This window comes from Macaca mulatta, chromosome 2 (assembly GCF_049350105.2).
Source record: "Macaca mulatta isolate MMU2019108-1 chromosome 2, T2T-MMU8v2.0, whole genome shotgun sequence".
In the NCBI taxonomy this organism is placed as follows: domain Eukaryota; kingdom Metazoa; phylum Chordata; class Mammalia; order Primates; family Cercopithecidae; genus Macaca; species Macaca mulatta.
Genome location: NC_133407.1, coordinates 149,840,414 through 149,863,483, shown reverse-complemented (window position 1 = coordinate 149,863,483; position 23,070 = coordinate 149,840,414). Strand labels below are relative to the sequence as shown.

The 23,070-nt window shown below is 49.6% G+C and overlaps 1 protein-coding gene across 11 annotated transcripts in view; it reads right to left on the bottom strand.

The window, feature by feature from the left end:
* SLC6A1 (solute carrier family 6 member 1) overlaps positions 1-9,102 on the bottom strand; it is a 45,285-nt gene extending 36,183 nt beyond the window's left edge. For all 11 annotated transcript variants that reach the window (XR_013413355.1, XR_013413356.1, XM_077990155.1 and 8 more), the window contains exon 1: positions 8,933-9,102. The gene's annotated coding sequence lies outside the window, so the exon portion shown is untranslated. The remainder of the gene's footprint in view (positions 1-8,932) is intronic.
* Positions 9,103-23,070: the final 13,968 nt, after the last annotated feature.

Here is a 23,070-nt window from a genome sequence, read left to right as displayed (position 1 = left end):
CAGAGAGAAAGTGACTCACCCAGGATTACACAGTTTAGGAAGTGGCAGGGAGAGATGTGACTTTGGCTCCAAAGCTGATGCTTTTAGCTACCCTGATGTTCTGTTTTCTCCTCCTCTTGGGCTGGAATTGTCATTCTGGCCCATCAGGACCTCCACAAGCACTTAAGACTTTAGAAAGGTCTCTGTCAACCATCCCCTGGCCCTGCAGGGCAGCCTCCTTCCAGACTCTCCCTATAGCCTAGGCCCTCGTGTTGGTTGGAGGTGTAATCCTAGCTCTAGCTCTTTCCTGGTTGTGACCTGGGGTGAGTCACTTCACCTCTCCTCACCTGACTCTGCACCTCCACGAAGTGCAGGGAAGTATCCCATTCTGACAAGGCTGTAGGAAGGATGGAAGTAGAGGAGGCAAGTTGCCCCACCCCGACCAGTCCCGCACCTCCTTCTTGGGGAAGCTTGAGTTCTAGACACGGTCCCCTCCACTCTCCTCTTGTGCTCACTCTCACTCTAGCAGCTCCCGAATCAGCATTCAATACACATCACTCTGCCTTGTGCAACGCCATTATCTCCCGAGGACACAGGCTCCGTTGTCACGGCAACCAGAGTCCTTCCACCAACTCTATTTAATAATTTCTTAACGGAGGAGCTGGGCTGGCTTGGTGGAAGGGAAAGAGCACTGCGTTAGGGGTTAGAAGCTCCGGGTCCTAGCATCTGCAAGACCGAGGACTCTTCCTCTCTAGGCCTCAGTTTACCCATCTATAACACAGGTGTGTCTGAAATGGGTGGATTTTGTAATGTTCTCTAGCCTAGAAAGACCTGAGAAATGGCTTTCCAGGTTCAGGAAGCTGGGAACAAGTGACCTGAGCTGCTGGAAATGAGTTGGGGGTTGGAGTGAGGTTTGAGTGAGACCCACAGGAAGAACCGGATGCCGCCTCTGGTGACTACCCTCTCTCTGCTGAATTGCCTCCAGAATGTCACTCTTCAAATGTTTATTAGGTGTCTGTGATCCTCCAGATTCAGGGCCAGGGTTGGTTAGGAGATGGTGGTTTTGCCTGCAGCCATCATAGCCCTTATCTTCCCCGTTTTGCAGATGTGCAAACTGAGGCTCAGAGACTGCAAAGGAGTTGCCTGTGGTGCCTCAGCAAGCGGAAAACCCAGCTCTTCATCCACGTCATGCCTCATTTCAGAACCTGGGGCTAAGCTGTGCAGGAAGGTCACGTTGCTTGTACCTGGAGAAGACAGCCTGACCCCTGGCCCAGTCCCCTGCCCACCGATCTTGCTCTGGCCGCAATCTGTGTGGCCTCTGGTCCTCATTCAAGGAACCAGCAGATAATCAAAGTAATAAAGAGGTACCCACTCTGTGTTCTTGACTACGGGACCACAGACTCCAAAAGACAGAGCATTCCTGCTCTTAAGGGATCTACGGTTTTCACTGCAAGCAGATCTTCAAAGGGCAGCAACAGCACCCGGTTTCTTTCTACAATCCAAAATAGGACCTGGCACACAGTAGGTGCTCAGAGTTTTATTCGGTCCAATTGTTTGTCCACATCTGCTCCTGAGGGTAACTAGTCTAGGTCCCCCAGGGGCCTTTAAGAAAATCTCCCAAAGCAGCCACTGATCCATGTCTCCAAGGAGCTGCTTCGGACCCTGAGCTGAAGGGGGTCTATGACCAATGAGGGGACCCTTCCTTTGTGATTCCTGTCTAGCTCCAAGTTTGGGGAGGAGGCTGTTCTGCTCTGGCCCAGGCTGATGGCACCACTTTTAAGTACAGCCTTTGCCAGATCAGTGGCGCTATTTAACTCCTCCAGGGCTGGCGTTTTCATTTAATACCCGTGGAATAATTAACAGTGCTGCATCTGCTCTGTCATTAGTGGCATTCACTGCCATTTGGAGAAAGGACTCTTATCTTCCTCAGTCATTAGTCTCGGGGAGGCTATTATGGGGGAAATGGAGGAGGAGAGGAGGAAGTGGGGCGTGCAACTTCCCTCCCCTTGCCTGGAGAACTGGCGCCTGGCGCAGGGAGCAGCCGATCGTCCTATCCAATGGTCCAAACCCCTTGGCTGTATGAACTGAGCATGCAAAGCCAAGAGAGGGGAAAGAACCTGCCCACGGTCCCCCACAGGCTTGAGGCCCAGCAGGAGGCAGCTCTCCCACTTTTTTCTCAGGTCTGCAAGCCCAAGCCTCGGAGCCCTGCAGCCTTGGATCTGATTCCCAACTCTGCCCCGTGTCAGTGATATGACCTTGGGCAACTTCTTGAGCTCCCTGAGCCTCAGTTTCCTTATTGAGGATCCTGGGACAATGCTTGTGAAATACTGGCTCAGTGCCTAGGTCACAGGCAGAGCCCAAGACTGACAGATGTACATATCAGATCATTCTGTGTCATTATGCTGAACCAACCTGCTAAAAATGCATATGTAATCCATGAGTGCATTTAAATTCCACCTTTAAAAAAATACTCTTCAGTAAGATGACTTCTTCCCTTTCCCCAGGCCTACTTTTAATTTTTTTTTTTAAATCATAGGTGGGTCCTTGATCTTAAGCTCTGGAAACATCTGACTTGGGCAGGAAGGGGCTTAGTCAGCTCAGGTGGCAGTGAAGCCTGGATTGCAGGCTGGCAGCTCAGACAGTGCCCAGGAAGCTGGTGGGTTTTGCTTTTGGCCACTTCTATTTTGCATTGCTTTCACTTTTTCTCAGCCTTTGCATGGCACAGCCAGAAATGGCGAATACAGAGAAAAAGCTCCTGGCTCCCCCACAGTTATCTTGTCTCAGGTGCTTTTCAGAAGCAGCGTGAGGTTGGCATCACCAAGACCTGGGCCCAATCTTGGTCTGTGCACCCCGTGGCGAGTGACTCCACCACCCTTGGGCTCAGGGTCCCCTCTGGCAGAAGGGGAGAGTAGCACCTATCGTCCAGCATCAGCCTTGGCTCAGGGACCAGTGCCCAGCAGGCCCTCTGAACTCATTGTCAGGGTCAAACTGGACAAGTTCTCTCCCCACCATCCAGCCAGGGAACTGTCAAACCCTCAGGTCTCTTGCCTCCCCTGGCACCTCACAGGGAAGCTCCTAGAACTCGTGATATTTCTCAGTCTCCAGCATGGCGACAGTCCAAAGGCAGAGGGGAGTGGGTCATGGCCAGGGTAAAGTGGTTTCCATCCCATATCCCCACCCCATCCCTGCCCTCTTGCCTGGGCATGGCTCAGAAGCACATAGCCTGCTCCTCCAGTGGGTCTGAGCTGAAGCTCACATACAAACACTCCCCACAACCTTCCTGGCTACGAAGACCTTTAGATCCTTCTATGAAATCTCATGGGGGCCCCTGGTGTTCATTTCTCCCCCAATTCACTGAGAAAAGCATTCTTGTGTGCAGGTAGGTGTCTGAGAGCAACCATCCCTTCCTCTCCCTCCAGGTCTGGCTACTGCTGGAAGCCCCCAGCCAAATGATCACTCTTTGGATCCAAACTCTGGGCATAACCAAGGAGATGTTAATCTCTGGCCAGAGCTCAGGTAAGGTTAGGACAAGATGCCGTGGCCCTTTTCTCCCAAACCTCACAGCCATACCTTCCCAAGCTCTCCTGTAAGTCTCGATCTTTGAGTACTCTGTGCTCTACCTCCTACCAGAACTGGCCTCATCTGGACTACTTCTCAAGGGGCTACCTGGTGAACCTGGATTTCAGCCTAGTAAAGGTGATTTCCATCAGCTGGGAAACTAGGGGACAGAGATGAGGAGTCAGGGCTCACTGAGCCTCAGTTTCATCTTTTGGATGAGGATAATAATGGTACTAATAACAACAATAAAATTACCTTCAGTTGAAACTCCCAGGGCTGTCACAAGCTTCAACTGAGAAAACACTTTGAAAACTGAAATTCTACGTAAGTGTTAACATGTGCATGTAAGCACATGTGTGCAAAGGAGCCTCATTTGGGTCAAGGTCATTCTGATTTGGGCTTTATGAGAAAACTAGCTTAAAATAAAAGTCACTCTTTATTAGAGAAAGGATTCTTCTCCAGGATCTCAAGGACCATATTTTCTTCCCCTAGAATACTTTATATATGATCAAAAGAAAGAGCAGCTGCAAGAGCATTTTTAGCAAAGTATAACGTGCGGTTCTGATGACCGGGAGTATCGTGATCAGTGCTAAGTTGCAGCAAACCGCAACACTGATACCAAATGTCTTTGCTCACCTCCCTGTGGCTGCTGCCCTCTCCCTGCACAGAACCTCCTTATCAAACAACACATTCATGAAAGCAACCTGCTGTCTATGTTTCAGGGCATCTTTGACCTTGAATGTCCCTCTGGCCAGGGCTCAGTTATCTCAGGAGCTGGCGTGAGACACAGATCTTGCAGACACCAGGCCACCGACAGGTGGGCAGAGCTGCAGGTCACTGTCCAAGGCAGTCACTAACTCCTGCATCCCCAAGCCTGGCCTGTGTGCCAGGATCCCATCCAGTCCCAGTAGCCAGGGGACTCCTTTCACAGCCAACAGGGCCCCTGGCATCCTAAAGTGGCCCGTTCCACCTAGTTGTACATCCCCTGCTTTCAGAGCACCACAGCCAATCTCTCTGCAAGACCTGGCCTCCTTGTAATTTCCAATTTGTGAGAAATGTAAAAATAGAAGGCCATTCGCTGCAGGCAGCTTGCATGGAATCGGATGCCACTTTTGTGTCACGTCAGATCACGGTAAACGCAGCTGATGGCTTTGTCAGGGCACTCTCAATAGCTTCCTAAGCAGTAAGATGGTGGGGACAAAATTGGGAGACACCCGAGAATTAGGGAAAGGTGGCTGAGTGCACGACATCAGCACTAGCTGCAAATGAATTTAAAATCTAGGTCCCAAATATGTTGTAACAGGCTGGACATCTCAATTTGAACCCCAGTTCTGCAACCTAGCAGCTGAGGGACCTTGGGCATAAATTCATCTCTCTGCAAGTCAGCTTCCCCAGTTATCACGCAAAAGTTATGCCACCCAGCCTCCCAGAGCTGTGGCAAAGCTCCACAGATGGAATGGATGAAGAAGTGCTTTGTAAACTGTGCAGCTCCTTAACTGGGGTGGAGGCGGTGGGGGGTGCTCATGGTCATTGCCAAGTAAGCAGTGTCAGGGGCTTTACAGTGGCAGGGATTTAAGCATGCTGTGACTGGGTTTGGGCTTTAAGGCTATTTACTAGCCCAGTGATCCTGCAGCAAGTGCCTTAGCCCCTCTCCTCCTCAGTTTCCTCACCCTTATAGGGATCATTATGCTATGCATCTCACAGGGCTTTGTGAAAATTAACTGCAATGATATAAGTAAGGCACACAGCACAGTCCCTGGCATATTGCCAACATGCAGTAACTGACAGTTATTACTGTTTTTGATACAATTGCATTGGAACAATATTTAGTGTTTTCTTCCTTTTCTGTTTATGACTGAATTCCAGGTCTCCGCTGAAATATCACAGCTTGCATTCACACCTACTGCCTATGCCAGGCAACTCTCCTCTCTGCTACTGGCCCACTTCCCACTGACTCCATAGCCCCTTCCCCTGACCCCAGAGGTCTTGGGTGAGCATGGAGTAGATGAAGATGCTGGATGTTCATACGCTTACTGAGACCCATTTCCTGGGAAGTCCTATTTTGGGGTGCACATCTGGCCTCCCAACTTTTTCTTTTGCAAGCACCAACCTCTTCCCCTCCATCTCCTAGCGCCCTTCAGAAAACGGGGTAAAGTTGGCAAAAAGAGCCACCTGAGCAGGGCCTGTTTGAGAAGCCAGCATCGAGGCACGCCAAGCCACAGAGCAGTGGACACATGATGATCTTTTCACCTTGTGGGGGCAGTGCCCAATGCTCTTGGCAACTGAGGTCAACTTGAGGTTGCTGTCATCCAGCGGTGCTATACCCTGCCCAGCATCCTCCAGACACAGAGAAGCTCAGGCGACACTGCGCGGTTGAATTGAAGGGGTAGTTCCGACACAGGCAGAGACAGGCCTGCTGACGCTCGCATTTTAGTTTCCATTTGGGCAGAGAGGCGATGAAGTGGCTCTAAGTGGGTTTGGCACTGGGGCTGTGGCAGAGGAGAGGGGCTGCTGGGGCGGAGCTGGTGGTCAAGCGGAAGGTGGGTGCATTTTGGACTAGGCAACAGGGATGGGCTCCTAAGGACAAAGGAGATGAACTTCAGGATGCAGGCGGCTAAAGGTGGTGGCAAGGCTGAATCAACTGTCATTAACAACACCCTGCCTGTGAACCACTGACAAGCAAGAGGGTGGAAAAAACATCTCCAAATTCCAAGTGGCATGGAACTCAATCTCAGCTGCTGAGCTCACAGCCAAGCCAAGGAACGGCGTCTTTGTGTGATGGCAAGAAGTGGCCTGATATTGGTGTTTTATTTCATGGTGCTCTCAGCATGTCATATGCCACCAAGGCAGAGGACCAGCCACTGCTCCAATGGCAAGCCCACAGGAACTACCACCCCATCACTTCACTTTACAGATGGAAAAACCGAGGCCCAGAGACCCACGAGAGGACAAAGTTGGCCTGCAAATTAGAACAATAGGGTTAAGATCCCTGCCCTTCCTCCTCCTGGCTACGTGACCTTGGGCAAGTCACTTCCCCTCTCTGCATCCAGTTTCATCGCCTCTGAAGTGGGGATTAGAATAGTGCCTGCTTTACACAGTTCTTGTAAGAATAACCCCTGGCACATTGGAAGCTCTGGGTACTCCATTCCTTCCTTCCAACAGGAACAAGAATGTACCCAAGGTCACCCGGCCAGAAATGGCAATGCCTCAGCTCAAAGCAAACCCTCATCTGGGGCTCATTCATTCCCGGCTATGGGCCAGGGGGCCACATTTTATAGCCTTCCTGGCTCAGCAAGACAGGTAGAGATTGCAGGTAGGTCCATGCCAGTGATAGCATCACCTTCCATACATGCAGGCTTTATTTTAAGAGATTTATTGAGGTCCTGCTGTGTGCTGGGCCATGTGTAAAAAAATTCATAGTCTTTGCTGCTCTGGGGTCACCAGGCATGTAAAATCCATGGCAGGCAGGAGAGACGTGGCCACTGTGCATCTTTCGGCTTTGATGGACTTGATTTTGCCTCATTTTTACCCTCTAAGCTACTACTCCTTGGTCTCTAGACATCCTTCCCAGCCCCATCTAACTTCCTGGAGACTCACTTCTCTTCAAGCCTCCAGACCTGAAATAAAGTATCCCACATCAGTACAGAGGGTCCCTGATTTTACTTCCAGAGTGGCTGCCTCTCTCCTGTGTGTTCCTAGGGGAACCCCACTTTCCAGATGCTCTGCCAGACAGGCCGGGCTGTGTCTCTCTGCCTGGGACTCACTGTTTGTCCTCCAAGGACTGGCCACTGAGCCAGCGCTTGGCTGGAGACAGAGCTCTTTCTTTGTTTTCTGCCTGCCTGACGATTTATTTCTGAGGCCCGAGGGAGGCTCAGCCATTTTGCCAGGGCTGCTCTGGGAAAAGGTCCGTCCCACTCCCGCAGGGACTCCCACTTCTAAGGGCAAGTTCTTTTTTCCCTTCTCTGCCTTGGAGAGGGTCTGTGCCTGCTCCAACCAGACCCTGATCTGGAGCTGGGTCAGTCCCTCCTAATGTGCTCCAAAGATAAAGAGATAACATGCAAGATGCGAGTAGCTTTCACTGACCTCTTTTGTTTTGGAATTTGGGGGACAGGGGTAGTAGCCTTTTTAGGCTCCCTTAGGAGAGGACACTTCCCCCAAAGTTCCCAAAGACACAGAATCTAGGCACTATCCAGCACCCAACATCCCCTACTCCCTTGCCAAACACCCACCTTGTGTGTCACAGAAAAACAAAGGTAGACCCCCAATGCCACTCAGTCTGACACGGTCTCTGATTTTTGGGGTGTCACAAAAGCTCAGGAGCCATTTTATTCCCTCTCCCCCACCCCCCGCCAGCTCTTCATGGGGATAAGGCTGAGCTTCCTGGGAAAGGGAATGAGCCTCCAGCCCCACATTGGGGAGGAACGTGGTGTTATCATTTGGCTTTTAAAAATTCCAATTTTCTCCTTGAGGTTCATGTCTATTTTGGGAGGATATTAGTTCAGAGCCTCAATAGGGGACTGCCCGGTCTGAGTTTCTTGTCTGAAGACCGAGCCAAGCCTAGAACAGGACATCCGTGGGTGCCACCCGTGGGGACGTGTGCTCAGGACCCAACGGACACTGCCCTGCCGGAGGCTACCGTGGTGAGCAGTGTCGCCCCGGGAGTAAACGCAGAGAGCAAAAGCAAGAAGGGGAGCGCGGTTCCCGAAGCAGCAAGGAGGCACAGTCCTCCAGCCCTCTAAGGGACCTCCCGCACCCCGTATCTCTTGGAGAAAGTCGGGGCTGGGGTGGCGCGACGCGAGCTCCGGTGCACTAGGCTTAGCTCCAGTGCACTCAGCCCAAGCCCAGGTGTGCTTTTAAGCCAACGTTTCTGAGAGCTTGGGCTGTCCCAGAGATGTCCCATCCTCAAGTCGCACCCGATCCCGCCGTAGCCGCAGATAACAAATGAGGGGCATAGCTCTAACTCGGCTCAGCTGACCCCAGGATTGGGAAAGTGGCGCACGGTCCCCTAACGCTGTTCGTGTCATTCACTCCGCGTCCCCTCCATCCCCTGGGGAATGAATAGGGAGCTTCGACGGCTCCAGCAGAATCCAGCGCCAACTTGCGGGGCCAGAGGGGCACCGCAGGAGGGAAGGGGCATGCAATTCTCGCCTCTGTTGGAGCTCTCCTGCCTCCCGCGTGTCTCAGGGGATGGATGGCCCGGGCGCACGTCGGGGTCCGAGCGGCGCCCCTGCTCCTTCATGTGGCTCCAGGGACGGTGCCGCGCGGGGGCTTGAATCTCGAGGTGTCCGCCCCCCACCCGACCCGGCTCTCGGCGGCGGCTCGGGACTCTAGCCGGTCCTGCGCCGTTATCCTAGGCTCAGCGCCCCGCGCCCCGACGCCAGCCGCCCGTTCCTACCTGCGGCCGGGGCTGCACTGCCCGGGACGGGCGCTGCGCGGGGCGGCTCGGCCGCTCCGGTGCGCTCGGGACGCGGGGCCGCTCGGGCTCGGGCTGCGCTGCGCTCCCGACTCTTCCGCTCTTGGGCACAGCGCAGCTCACCCGCAACCTCTCCGCTGTCTCGGTCTTCCGAGGGCGGGCGGAGGGACGCGGGGAAGGGAGAGGAGGGGGGAGCGAGACCGGAGGGATGGAGGGGGAGGGCGGGGCCCGCGGCTCCCGGAGCCCGCCCAGCTCGGGGAGGGCCCTGCCCGCACCGCCCGCCCCCGCCCAGCGCTCTCCCGGCCCGCGCCGCGCGCTCCCTCCGCAGCTGCCTCTTGCAGCTTCACCGCCAGCAGGCTCTCTCCTTTTCACTTCACCTCCTCTCCCCTTCTACGCCTCCCCTCTCCCTTCTTTTCTCTCGCATTCTCCCGCTCTCTTCTCCCTCCTTCTCCCCTCTCTCTTCCTCCCTCCCTCTCCCCACCCCCTCCTTCCCTCGCGTGCCCCGCCGTCCCGCTCCAGTCTCTCTCCTTCCTTCTCCTTCCTTGGATGGCTCTTCCCGGCCTCGTCCTGGGTCATCAGCTTGTCTGCTTGTCCGTCTTGGTCTCTGTCTCCCTGTCCTTCACAGCAAGCACTCCCCTCCTGGCTTTTCTCTTTCCAGCCTTGCAGGACTGCTTCTGTTGGCCTGTCCTTTCTGTGTCTCTCTGCCGTCGTCCTCTTTTCGCCCTCTGTGGGTCGCTGTGGGTGGGGGTGGGCCCCTGCCCCCTCCCTGCTCTCGTCCTAGGGCAGCGTCTCCTGCCTGTTACACCTGGAAACACAGGCCTGGCCTGGGGTGACCAGGCTCTGGGTACCAGGTGGGAGTGAGTGTGTGTAAGAGGGGGGGTGGGAAGGACACCCTGTCCACTGCCAGCGGTTGGTCATGGAGACACAAGTAACTCTGTGTGTGGATGGACAGATGCGGAAACAGATTACTCAAAAGGGAAACAGGGATGGTGGCAGAAGCCCCAGACACCCTTCTCCTCCCAGTTCTTGAGGTTTGAGGGATTCTCCCAGAGAAATCCCTTTTCCAACCAATCCTAATCCAGCACGTAGGGACTCCTTCCCTTGTCCTTGCAAAGCCCTGACCTCCCCACTCTCTTTTATAAAGGCTCCTGGGAATGGGGCCACATCAACCCTTCCATCTGGGCTCCCCAGGAACTCAGAGAAAAGATTCCTTCTCTTCAGCCCTGACCTACTCTTCCCCTCCTCTCCGTGTCCCCAGGGATGGCTTTTGCTGATGGATCTCCAGTCCTCTACCCCATGTAACCTCGCCTCCTCCCGCTTTCATCCATCCTTGAGTCCCCCAAGGCAGTGCTCACCAAGGTCACCTTGACTTCTGTCTCCCCACACTCTCACTCATGAGCAGGGAATCTTGATGTCTTTCTTGACCCATTCGCCTCCCACCACTGATCACCAGGTCATATTTGCTGTGGACCTCCATTGGTACTTCAAATAAGTATTTACTGAGCTCCTCCTGTGTGCCAGGCACTGTCCTAGGCTCCAGGGACAGAGTGATGGGTGAGACAGGCCACAGCTTTCAAGGTGATGCCAGTCCAGTATGGGAGACAGGCTTTCATCAAATAACCACACAAGCCCAGAATGACAAGCTCTGCCAAGAGCACACATGCAGGGGATTCCAGTCCAGTGTGGGATGGTTTGGGAAAGTTTCTTCAAGGAAGTGCCATTTGAACTGAGGATGAATAGGAGGATGAATAGGAGCTGTCTGGATGGAGATGTGGAGCATAGCCTTGAGTGGAGATACAAGGGTAGCAAAAATGAAGGCTACTTTTGCTTGCCTGACATTCATTTCAACTTCTTTAGGTGACAGAACCTCAATTTTCATTTGGGAAACTTCCCCTCCTTCACTCATATTCATATGGTTGGGTGGGGTTCCCTCCTCCTGGAGACAGACTTGTGACCCAGGGCACAGACAATCAGAGGGCACTCTGACAACCAGACAACCAGGGCACTCTGACCTCAATGAGGGGACTTGTGACATATGCTGGGCCAATGAGAACTCTGCCTGGGACTTTGCAAAAACTATTGTCAAACAGAAACTCAATCTCCACCAAAGCTCCTAAGCATAGAGCTGTTGGCAGCCATCTTTGTAGAACTTGAGCAGACCCTACCTAAAATGAAGCCAACATAGAGGAAAGCAGAACTGAGAGACAGAGAGCGGAGTGAGTCCTGATGTATATCAAGTCCCTGGATCCAGCCATACCTGAAGGCAGTGTCAGCTATTTATATCATTAAGTCATTTTTCCTATACTACACAAGTTTGAATTCAGTTTATGTTGCTTAAAACCAAAATAGCCTTCATGAATCCAGTGTTGGATTGAGAATTATGAAGCATTATAAAAAAGAATAATAATAGCCATTCCCATCCCCCTTTTGTCCTTCATGTTTTCTGGGTAACCCCATTCACAATTGTCTCTCTGTTTTTTCTACGTTGCTGACCAGAATGAATTCCCCTCTCTTTTTGTCCCTCTAGATTTGTTTTATTTACCTATGAAAGCAAACTCTAGCTATCAGATCAATTTCATAGGTTGACCATCTGATGCTTGAATTATCTCCACGACATTCCCTGCCCCTGCTGACATTCTCTGCCCCTGCCCTACACCCATGACTGTCCAGCATATGTCTGCATCTCTGCAGGGATGGGAAGCTCATTATTCCACCAGGAAGATGGTGTCCAACGAACTCTTATCACAGTCGAGCTCTGAGAGCTGTCTCTGGTGCAGTGAGACTTCAGATAGGGACACTATATTGTGAAGGTGAGGTAGTTGCATGCAGGACCTCCAATGCTCTTTCAAAAAACCTGAGTTAAAGTCTTTCAGAGAACTCATATGCATACCTCCTGCTGGAGCTGTGGGCTCTGTAGAACAGGGTTTCCAAAGTGTAGGCTGCCACTACCTTCTTAGGTTGAAGGGGGGCTTCTCAGTGTTACTATAATTTTGGAAAACCTGGAAGATGGGATTCTTTGTTGTCATGGAGACAGAGTCTGCTATGAGCAGCAGATGGGGTCCTGGACAGGGGCCCTGGACTTGGGAAAGTTCGTTGAGTCATAGACTCACAGGCCATTGAGCTAGAAATGGTCCTTAGATATTAGCTAGTTGAATGCTTTTGCAGGTAAACGGAGGCCCAGAGAGAGGCACTGACTTGCCTGAGGGTATTTGGCTATCTGCTGACAAAGCCATGAAAACCATGCCTACTAGCTACATTTTTGAGCACTCGCTGCATGGTAATGATTGACATATGGGGAAGCAGGTGCAGAGAGGACAAATCACTGGCCCAGAGACACACAGTAGGAGAGGAGCAGAGCCTGGATCCCAGTTCAGCCTACCTTCTTAGGTGGTATCCTACCACGCTGCTGGTAGGATAATTTTCAGTGGAATGGAATAACTTAGAGTGAAACAGCTCTTCCCTATTCATCCCCTTGTTACATCCTTGTGATTTCTGTCAATGGGTAAGTCTCAGGTTGGTGCTAGTTTAGTCTTTAACACCTCTCCAAAGCACTGACTAATCCCATTTTAACTGAGAGGCCGCCAGCTTTGGTAGACAACAGTATCTAGTTAGAATTGAATGCTTTGCTCATTTGTCCTTGTATTTATTTTAATGGAGACCTATTTCTGGCAAGTAATATTGGCCTTCTAGTTATAGCATGATGTAAAGTTTCCTTTTGAGATACATTTATTTAATCTAAAAAAGGAAAATATTTAAGTAAATAAAAATAGACATGGCATGCAATTTTTGCAAAACTCTTGTGGCTGCTTTGCAAAGGACTCAAGTTTGAGTAGCCTAATTTAGAGAAACATTTTATCCATGCGTTCATTCACTTGACAAATATTTATTGAGCACCTACTGAGTACGAGGAATGGGGAGGACTAGACAAAGAGACAACACAGTCTGTCGGAGAGTCCATGAGAAAGGGAAGGGCTTGAGCATGGAAGGCTCACTTGCCACATTAAGGAGTTGGGTCTTGACCTTGAGGGGCACTGGGGAGCCACTGAGTGTTCTGGAGCAAAGGAGCAGGCAGGGTTTAAGAAAGCTGAAACTGGCCAGGTATGCAGGATGGATTAAAAGGGAGAAGACTGGAAGTGAGAAGATTGTCAGGAGGCTGCACTGTAGGTGTGAGGCAAGGAGGACCTGGTGCCCAGCAGGGTTCCCAGCACACAGTAGGCACCCAATAGATGGTGGAAATGATGATTGTGAATGCCATTATCATAGTCCTGTCTCTTTCTTGACTTGGGAGAGTTCATTGAGTCATAGACTCACAGGCCATTGGGCTAGAAATGGTCCTTAGGTATTAGCTAGTTGAATGCTTTTGCAGGTAAACTGAGGCCCAGAGAGAGGCACTGACTTGCCTGAGGGTACTTGGCTATCTGCTGACAAAGCCACAAAAACCATGCCTACTAGCTACATTTTTGAGCACTCGCTGCATGGTAATGATTGACATAGGGGGAAACAGGTGCAGAGAGGACGAATCACTGGCCCAGAGACACAGTAGGAGAGGAGCAGAGGCTGGATCCCAGTTCAGGCCCGGCCTCCTCCAAAGCCAGGGCTCTGGGCCTGTAAGCTCATGAATCCTGCCAGGGGGCTTTTCTGCTGCCCCAGAGAGCCTCTCATCAGGTCACAGTGATGCTCCGGGAAGAGACCCAATCTGGGATCAGGGCCCCCAGACTTGTCGCCAACCTGCTTTACTCTCCTGCCCGTTGTCCAGGACCCCTGTCCAGGACCCCATCCGCTGCTCATAGCAGACTCTGTCTCCATGACAACAAAGAATCCCATCTTCCAGGCTTTCCAAAATTATAGTAACACTGAGAAGCCCCCCTTCAACCTAAGAAAATACCCCCTATAGGGAAGCGGGCCTTTGTTTTTTTTGTTTTCAGAAGAAATGTTATCACCTTAACCACACCCCCTCCATGCCAGAAATTCCCCCATTAGCAATTAATGTGCGTAATCATTAATGTGCATAATCACTTGAGAAACCACAATACGCCTCACAGGAGATAGTAGGACGTAGGTTCATTTTGTTATTCTGTCCCCGAGTCACGCTGGGCCAGATCTTGGGCAGCGAGGCCTCACTGCTGAATGTTTAAATATTTGTGCCCGTCATACCATGCTGAGATCAATACTTAAACACTCAACAGGCGGATGCCTCCAAATGGGCAACCTGTGAAAAGACAGGCCAGGAGCAGCCATGGAGATGAGCCTGCCCCCCAGGAGATGGCTTCATAAACATTTCTCCACAGCACATTGTACTACAGGTGTTATGCTGGCTTTGAGCTAGACAGACCTTGGACATGTGACCTCCCCTTTCTGGGCCTCTGTTTTCTCTCTGTAAAGTGCGAATGATAGTAGTCTCGACCTCAGAAGGTTGCTTGGAGAAAGCCAGCTAACGCCCTGGTTGTGGTAAATTCTCAGCATATATTAATTATTCTGCTGTGAATTGCAAGGAATCTCCATGCCCTACCTCCCCAGTTGACAAGATTCTAGTTGAGGTTCAAGGTCAATCTCAAATGCTACCACCTCCAAGAATCTTGACTGATTTTTTCCCAACTACATATGATTTCTTCTCCACTGAAACTCCCACACAGACCTTACTACTGCCTTCCTTCAGCTTCTTACCACTCTCCCTTTGGTGGGGGCAGGGACTGTTGCCCCTTGGACTACTGCACACAACAGGGCTCAATACTTGTTGACTGCGACCCTTACATCCTCTTGCAGAGTCCCTGGGACTCTTGAATTCCCTTCCACACTCATTGCCTGCATCCAGCCAAATGAGGCTACTTTCAGTGCCCCTCAGAAGGCTTCCACCTCTGGGCCTTCATATATGCTATTCCCTGTGCTGGAAACACCGTTCCCTCATCCTCTCTCTTCTCCTGGTAAACTCTTTCTTACTCTGCAGGTTTCAGCTTGGGTGCCACCGGGACGCCTCTGGCCCGTGCAATAAATATCTTTTTTTTTTTTCTTTTTTGAGACAGAGTCTCAATCTGTCACCGAGGCTGGAGTGCAGTGGCATGATCTCGGCTCATGGCAACCTCCGCCTCCTGGGTTCAAGGAATTCTCCTGTCTCAGCCTCCTGAGTAGCTGGGATTTCAGGCTCGCACCATCATGCCCAGCTAATTTTTGTATTTTTAGTAGAGATGGGGTTTTGCCATGTTGGCCAGGTTGCTCTTGAACTCCTGACCTCAGGAGATGCCTCGGCCTCCCAAAGTGCTGGGATTATAGGCATGAACCATCACCCCCAGCTGGGAACATGCAATAGATATCTATTGAATAGATGAAGGCACTAAGGAAAACCATGCGTTTGTGTCTCACTCAAGTATAAATTTTTGAGGGCCTGCGCGTCCGCCTCTCAATGGACAGGATGTAAGGAGCAAGGCTCAGAGTTCAAAAACCCTTATTTGTTCTTCCCTGGGCAGTTGGCAAGGATTGTAATGTCACCGGTCACTTGTGGGTGTCTGACAACTAACCCAGACTGGATCCTGTGTGCTGCACACTGAGGACGCTGATGCATATCTATCTGGAAACCCAAGGCTTATCTGGAGGGTAGCGAGGTGGTTGAGCTGGAGGAAAGACAGGCCTGGAAGGGAGGCACAAAGAGGCAGTCCATGCTGTGGAAAGAATGTGGGCACTGGGGAGGGAAGACTGGATTCACATCCCAGAGAGTTATCCAGGAGGTATGCGCCCATGGGCAAGTCATGTCTTTAAAACAACAAGTAACTATGAAAGTATTTGTGGAAGTTCTCTCAGTGCTGGAGCCATTCACATGAACCATTGCAATCCTCCTCCAAAAGACCCCATAAAATGGGTGATGTTATTCCTATTTTATAGATTAAGACTCCACAACAGGCTAATGGGTGCAGCAAACCAACACAGCACATGTATACATATGTAACAAATGTGCATGTTGTGCACATGTACCCTAGAACTTAAAGTATATAATATATTAAAAAAAAAAAAAAAAGACTCAGAGGGTGAAACCACTTGTCCAAGGTCACACAGCCAGTAAGACCCGGTTTAAACCCTGGTGAGCTGCTTACTCTCTTGGGGCCTCTGTTTGGGAAAGGGACTCATTTCTTCAAACTTCTTTTACACAGTCTGTGAAATGGGAGTGAGCTAGAGACTCCCGGTATGGCCCTGAAATCTGAATGAGGTCAGCTGCAGTAGTGGAGAAGGCTCAGTAAATGCTGGCTTGTATTGACTAACATGCAAATGGCTAACATTACTGAGAGCCTACTGTGCCAGAGAATATTCAAGTGGCTGCACAGCAATCCTCCGACAAGCCTATGAGATAGGTACTATCAAGAGCCCCATTTTACAGGTGAGGAAACAGGCACAGAGAGAGGTTAAATCACTTGCCCAAAAGCGTACCTGGAAGTGCTAGAGCTGAGATTTGAAACCAAGCAGTTTAGCTTGGGCTTCCAACCATTTTCTTACTATGTAGAAAGTGCCTTCATATGTATAAAGTGTCACACTTCTGTAAGGATTTTTTCTTGGTCTTATCTATAGAGCACTGACGTGTGGTGCAGATGCAAGTATGACTGTTAGAGTAATTAAGACAGGGTGGCTGGGCACAGTGGTTCACGCCTGTAATCTCACCACTTCGGGAGGCTGAGGCAGGAGGATCACTTGAGGCAAGGAGTTTGAGACTAGCCTGGCCAACATAGTGAGGGCCCATATCTACCAAGATAAAGAAAGAAAGAAAGAATAGGAAAAGAAAAGGAAAGAAAAGAAAAGAAAAAAGAAGAAGGAAGGGAGGGAGGGAGGGAAGGAGGGAAATAGTTAAAAATCACAGCATGCCCTCACAGCTGTGTGGCCTATGGCAAGTTCCTCAACATCCCTGCTTGTGTCACTGCTTCTAGGGCTTGTTGCCTGGGTTCAATAGAGTGATGCATACCAAGTGCCCTGTGCCCAGCCAGATGTGGCAGTTTATACAAAGGCAGTCCTAGGAGAGGGCTTTTGGTGGCTTTTAAAAATGGTATCGCCTTGGAAGCAGCTCTTGAGATAAGCTGTGAGGAATGTGCTTCTAAGAAGAAGGTGGGAGAATAACTTCCCTGCTGCCAGGCCCTTGGGTGCCTCCCTGATCCCACTGTGCCCACAACTGGTGGTGACAAAAGCCACCAGCCACTGGATCTCATCAACTTGCTTCTTGTCTCTCCATGGGGCTGGAGGGACCCACAGCAGCCAACGCACCTTATCTTCTGGGCTGGCCAGCAGCCTGTGAAAATTTTTTTCAAATTGGGGTATAACATACAATAAAGCGCAGAAAGAGCTCTAATTCTGAGTGTATAGTTCAGTGACATTTTATATGTACACACATCTATGTACCTACTGCTGGACCAAGCTGTAGAACACTTTTACCTTCCCAGAAATTCCCAGTCAATATATCACCTCAAGAGGTAGCCACTATTATGACTTCCATTACCATAAGTTAGTTTTGCCTGTTCTTGAACTTCACACAAATAGAGTCATACTTTCATGTGCCTGGCTTCTTTCATTCTGCATTATGTCTGTGAGATTCATCCATGCTATTGGATGTAGCGATTGTTTGTTATTTTCAGGGCTGTATAGTATTCCCTTCTATGGATATGCTGCAATGTATTTATCCATTCTCCAGCTGATGGACATTGGATTGTTTCCTGCTCCAGGGTACTCTAAATAGTGCTGCTGAGAACATTTTTATGCATGCCCTCAGGTGCACGTGTGAATGTACTTCTGTTCAGTGGTTCTTCTTTCACACTTACTGATTTCATAATAAAAAGTCATGCATTTTTAGGCCAAGACTCACTTGCAGAATTGTCTTTCTAATACCTAGGAGTGGGTTTGCAGGTCCTGGGGAGGTGTGTGTTGAACTTTGGTAGATATGCCAGCAGCCCATTTAAGAGCTCTGAGTCTCCATTACTAAGAAGCCAGACCTGCTTCTTTCAACAAGAAGGGGCCCTGAGGCTGAAGGTGACATGAGCAGGGCTCTGGCTCCATGTCCATGGTGCTAAGGGAGGGCCTACAATCCTTTGACTCAGAGGGTTCAAAGGCAATTTAACTCCTCATCTAACAGTCCTGATCCTTAACCCAGTAAAATGTTTACCCTTTCCTACCCTTGTTTAGAATCATACTGCGTTCTATACAGGCACCTTTACTTACATTAAAAAAAAAAAAAAAAAAAAAGAGATTTTAGTGTCTGCCTTTGCTGAGGAGTGGGTGGCCAAGATGACAGTTGGACATGTCACCAGGCCCCTTTCCCTATGGCTTTGGCAGTCCGGGACCTATAAAGGCCTCAGGGTCTGCTGTCTAGACCAGGGGGTCAGCAAACTTCCTTGGAAGAAGACCAGGTAGTAAATATTTTAGAGTTTGCAGGCCATAAGGTCTGTGTTGCAACTATTCAACCCTGCTGTGTAGTCCATAAGATAACACATAAGCAAGTGAGCATGGCAGTGCTCTAAGAAGACTTTAGAGACTTTAGTCACAAAAACAGGTTGTGAGACTGCAGACTTGGCTGACCCCTGGTCTAGACTGTCCTCAAAGTGTAATCCATGGACCATCAGCTGCATTGGCCTCACCTGGGAACTTATTATTATGCAGAACGTCGGCCCTTCGTCTCCAATCTGTTTAATTAGAATCTGCATTTAACAAAACCCCAGGAAACTCACTTGCACATTTAAGTTGCAGAAGCCCTGGCCTATGGCAGAATTTTCCCTAGTGTCAGATTCTACCACTAGAGGGCCAGGAGAGGATTCCGGGTGAGACCTGGACCTGGCATTAGATGACACAGACTCACAATCATGGAAAGTGACCTCCTCTTCAATTCACACCTAATCCTTCTGTTCACATGAAGAAGAAAGTCTCACTGTGGTGCTGCCATGAATTTAACACCTCTCCAATCCTTGCTAATCTCCTTTTTCAATAAAGACAGAGCTGGCCTCAGCTTCCTTCCTGAAACTGAGTCTGGCTAGAATTTAATAACATTGCTCTTTGTTTGTTACTTTTGTTGTATTTATTTTAACAATTTCTATTTTGGCAAGGAATACTGGCTTTCTATTTGTAGTGGCAGTGGTGGAATGTTTCCTTTTAAATAAGTTTATTGTAGTTTAAAAGTAGGGATTTATTTAAAGAAAGATATTAAGTCAATGACAATCTGAGTACGTGCAGTCCTGGCAAAATTCCTAAAGAGTGGCATGAATGTTTAAAAAAAAAAAAACCTTTTTGACGTGGCGTGTGAGTCATGGAAACTTAAAAAATACGGTCAGGGGAGGTGCAGAGAGTGGAGTCAGGGGCTCATCTGGATTCCAGCTGTCACTCTAACATGTGATTTTGAGCAAGTCACTTTCCCTCTTAGATTTTCTGTTTGTTCAGCTGGATTGTTACAGGGGTGGTACAGGACAGTGGTCCCAGTCCTGGGACCCCAGTGATCCCTGGATCTTCCTGTGGACGTGTCTCTGGGAGGCAGTTACGTGTGAGTGATATTTCCTTGTGTGAATAGAGTTTCCCCCATGCAATTAAACTCCTATTGCCCACCCTGGTAGCTGGCTCAACCGTGCACACTACATTGAGGGGCATGATCTGAGAGGCTCAAGGGTCTCTATCTTGAATTCAACCAGTACAGTTGCACTTTTATAAGCTGGACTTCTACTAATTATTTTGATACAATTTTTGGTTGGCTAAAGATAAAACCTAGAGGTCACTGGCCTTAGGATGTCAAAGAGCTACTGATTATTTTGATACGATGTTTATTTGGCTAAAGATAAAACCTAGAAGTCACTGGCCTTAGGATGTCAAAGGGCCATCTGACTCATTCAATTCAGATCTAGAGCGTGACTCCATCCTAAATTCCTTTGCTTGCAGGAGATGGAATCTGAGCTCAAACCACCTGAAACACCAAATGAAATTTATCAACTTGCACAGCTAAAATGCCAGGAGTATATCTTGTCAGCATGGCTGGATCCATCCCCGCCCCCCGCCTCCATTTCTCAGCTCTGCTTCCCTGAGAGTTGGCTTCATTCTCCCCACGTGTTGACAGCATGGCTGTCAGCAGTTCTAGACAAATACCCTTATCCTCTCAAGAGGAAAGACTCTTTCATTCCCAGCCTTTCCGGCAAATTCCTAAGGCTGGTTCTCATGGGGCTAACTTGGCCCACAGACTCCTTCCCGAGCCAGTGGCTGTGGCCAGAGGTATTTGTGTTTTTCTGGCTAAGCTTGAGTCATATCCATCCCATTTCCACGGAATCTGGGGTGGAATTAACCCACCTGAATCACATGCCAGGTACTGCCAGCTATTATACTCAACCTTTTGTGTGTATGAACTCATTGAATCCACACAAGACCCCATGTGGGAGGTCCCATCCTTGTTGCCCATCATATAAAGACTAGAGGCTCAGTGAAGTAAAGTTGAAGTGAACTTGCCCTAGGTCGCCCAGCCAGGATTCAGATCCACACACTCTTAACTATAGTCTTGACCATGATACTATCCTGTGTCCTGTTAGGACTGAATTTGGAGAAGTAATTTCCTACCCCCATGCCAAGTTGAGGGTTGTAACTAGGTCAGGGAAAATGGCTGCTGAACAGGCAAAACCTATATGTCCAAATACCACTTGAAAGAGTTTGAACTTGGTGTAGGAGTCCTGAAGAAGGATGTGATTGGATCTGACTCTTAGAAAGTTCCTTCTAGAAGACATACTATTGATGACCAAAGCTTCTGTTAGAGTGTGTCTGGATCTCAGCTTCTGAAGGAGGTGATTGTTTGGTCTTTCCTAGAAGCATACCCTGACATGAGGACTTGAGTGCAGGCAGTTTATTTGGGAGATGCAGGGAACCTGGGTAGGGAAGTGAGATTGGGAAGGGAAGGCAGCCAACACAGGGTGTATGATTGAGCCAGTTACCAGGGTGGGCAACCAGAGTTTAAGTGCCTGGAAGAAACTCTAGGAAACAGTGTAGCACACGCACCTCAGAATTATCCTACTCAAGGAGAGAGGGAGCTGGAGTATTTGTACACCAACTCCTGCCAGCCGTCAGTTGAGGGCTGCTTCTCAGAGTGTTAGTTTCCCAGTCTTCTGGACTAGCGACCACTTGGGTACAACAGCCTTCTGGAGTTGTAGAAAAGCCCCCAGGCACAGAAGTGCAGGCAATGGTGGTGGGAGATCGGCCAGACCAGCTGGGAAAGGTAAAGTCTAGAGATAAGAGTGGCACACTGCATCTCCTTCAGTGGGAAAGGGGTGGGCACTGCAAAGGTAGCTTATGCCTCATGGGGTTGTGCCAGTGAGCATTACCCTGAGATCTTATTCATTTTCTGGGATTTTCACCTTCCAAGAGTAGCGGGTAGTGGAATCCAGAGGTAAGAATCCTGGCCTTGGAGTCAGAAGGCCCCAGTTCCTGTAGGACTTCCTAGCTGGGCCTCAGTCTCTTCCTTTCTTGCATGGGCACAGCCGTGAATACTCAAGAGAGGCGTTGAGAGGTGGAAGGAGTTTGTGCACTCAAGACCTAGCATGGAGTGGCTGTCCCATTAAGGCTCATGGCATCCACACATCTCTATCTTAGGAAATCCAGAAGCAGCAAATGCTCGCTCTGCTCTCATTACTTGCCATGAGAATGGCAGCTAATCACAATATCATTATTTAGGAGAAAAAAATGGATTCAGCCTTTTTATCCCAAGCGGAAGCTATTGACATTCCTAGAATAGTTCTGGGAGAGGGAAAGCCCACCGTCAAACGCTCCTTCAGAAACAAACGGCAATCAGTGGGCCAGGCACAGGGCCAGCACTGAGGTCCTTTCTGGTCCCCTCTGATAAGGGGAATGAAGCACTCCATAGGAGGCCAGGGCTGGGGGCAGGCGGGCACAAGGACAGGAATTGAAATCATAATGGGAGAGAAACTTGCAGAGCCCTTGGATTTCTGCTTGTCTGCCCCAGGCTGATGGGAACTGGGGAGAGATTGGCAGGCGGGAGAAGAGAGGACCACAAGGTGTTTCTGCACCTGTTTCCTTCCCATCCCCTTCGTCCCTTCCCCCTGCCCTTCTCTGTCTACTTCCAATTTTAACTTTCATTCGCTCTTCCCCCCACTCTCTCTCCTTTCTTTTCTTATTTTGTTCTCTTTCATTTTCCCTCTTTAAAAATATTAATTACAGTCCAGACATGGTGGCTCATGCCTGTAATCCAAGCAACCTGGGGGCATTGGTTAAGTTTAGGACTTTGAGGCCAGCCTGGACAAAGTAGCAAGACCCCACCCCATCTCTACAAAATGTTTTAAAAGAATTAGCTGGGTGTCATGGCGCACACATGTAGTCCTAGCTACTCAGGAGGCTGGGGGGAGAGGATCGTTTGATCGTTTGAGTCCAGGAGTTTGAGGCTGCGGTGAGCTGGGATTACGCCACTGTACTCCAGCCTGGGCAACAGAGCGAGGCCCTGTCTTTAAAAAAAAAAAGAAAAGAAAAGAAAAAGAAAAAAAAGAAAGAAAAAGTTAGACTGGTTGTGGTGGCTCACGCCTGTAATCCTTGTACTTTGGGAGACAGAGGCAGGTGGACCGCTTGAGGCCAGGAATTTGAGACCAGCCTGGTCAACATGGCAAAACCCTGTCTCTACTAATTAGCCAGGTGTGGTGGTGCATGCCTGTAATTTCAGCTACTCAGGTGGCTGAGGCATGAGAATCACTTGAACCCAGGAGGTGGAAGTTGCAGTGAGCTGAGATCACACCACTGCACTCTAGCCTGGGCGACAGAGTGAGACTCTGTCTCAAAAAATAATAATAATAATAAAAATTATGCAAGCATTTCAGGAGTTTACTCCTTGTAAACTATTACAACATTTAAGACAGTTCTTTTTGATCATCACACGTAATCATCACTCACTCCTCCTCCCTCCCCAGATAGAACCATCGTGAACTGTTTACAACACATCCTTCCAGGCTTGGTTCTTTCCACTCGATTTCATCTATATGTACCTAGAAAACATATGCTGGTGGGTTTTTTGTGTTGTGTGTTGACATTATAAAAATGGCATTATACCATGCTATCATTGGGCCACTTGTTTTTCTTACTCAATAGTTTCGGTGATCTTTGCACTTTGCCATGCAATAAACAGATCTTCATTTTTT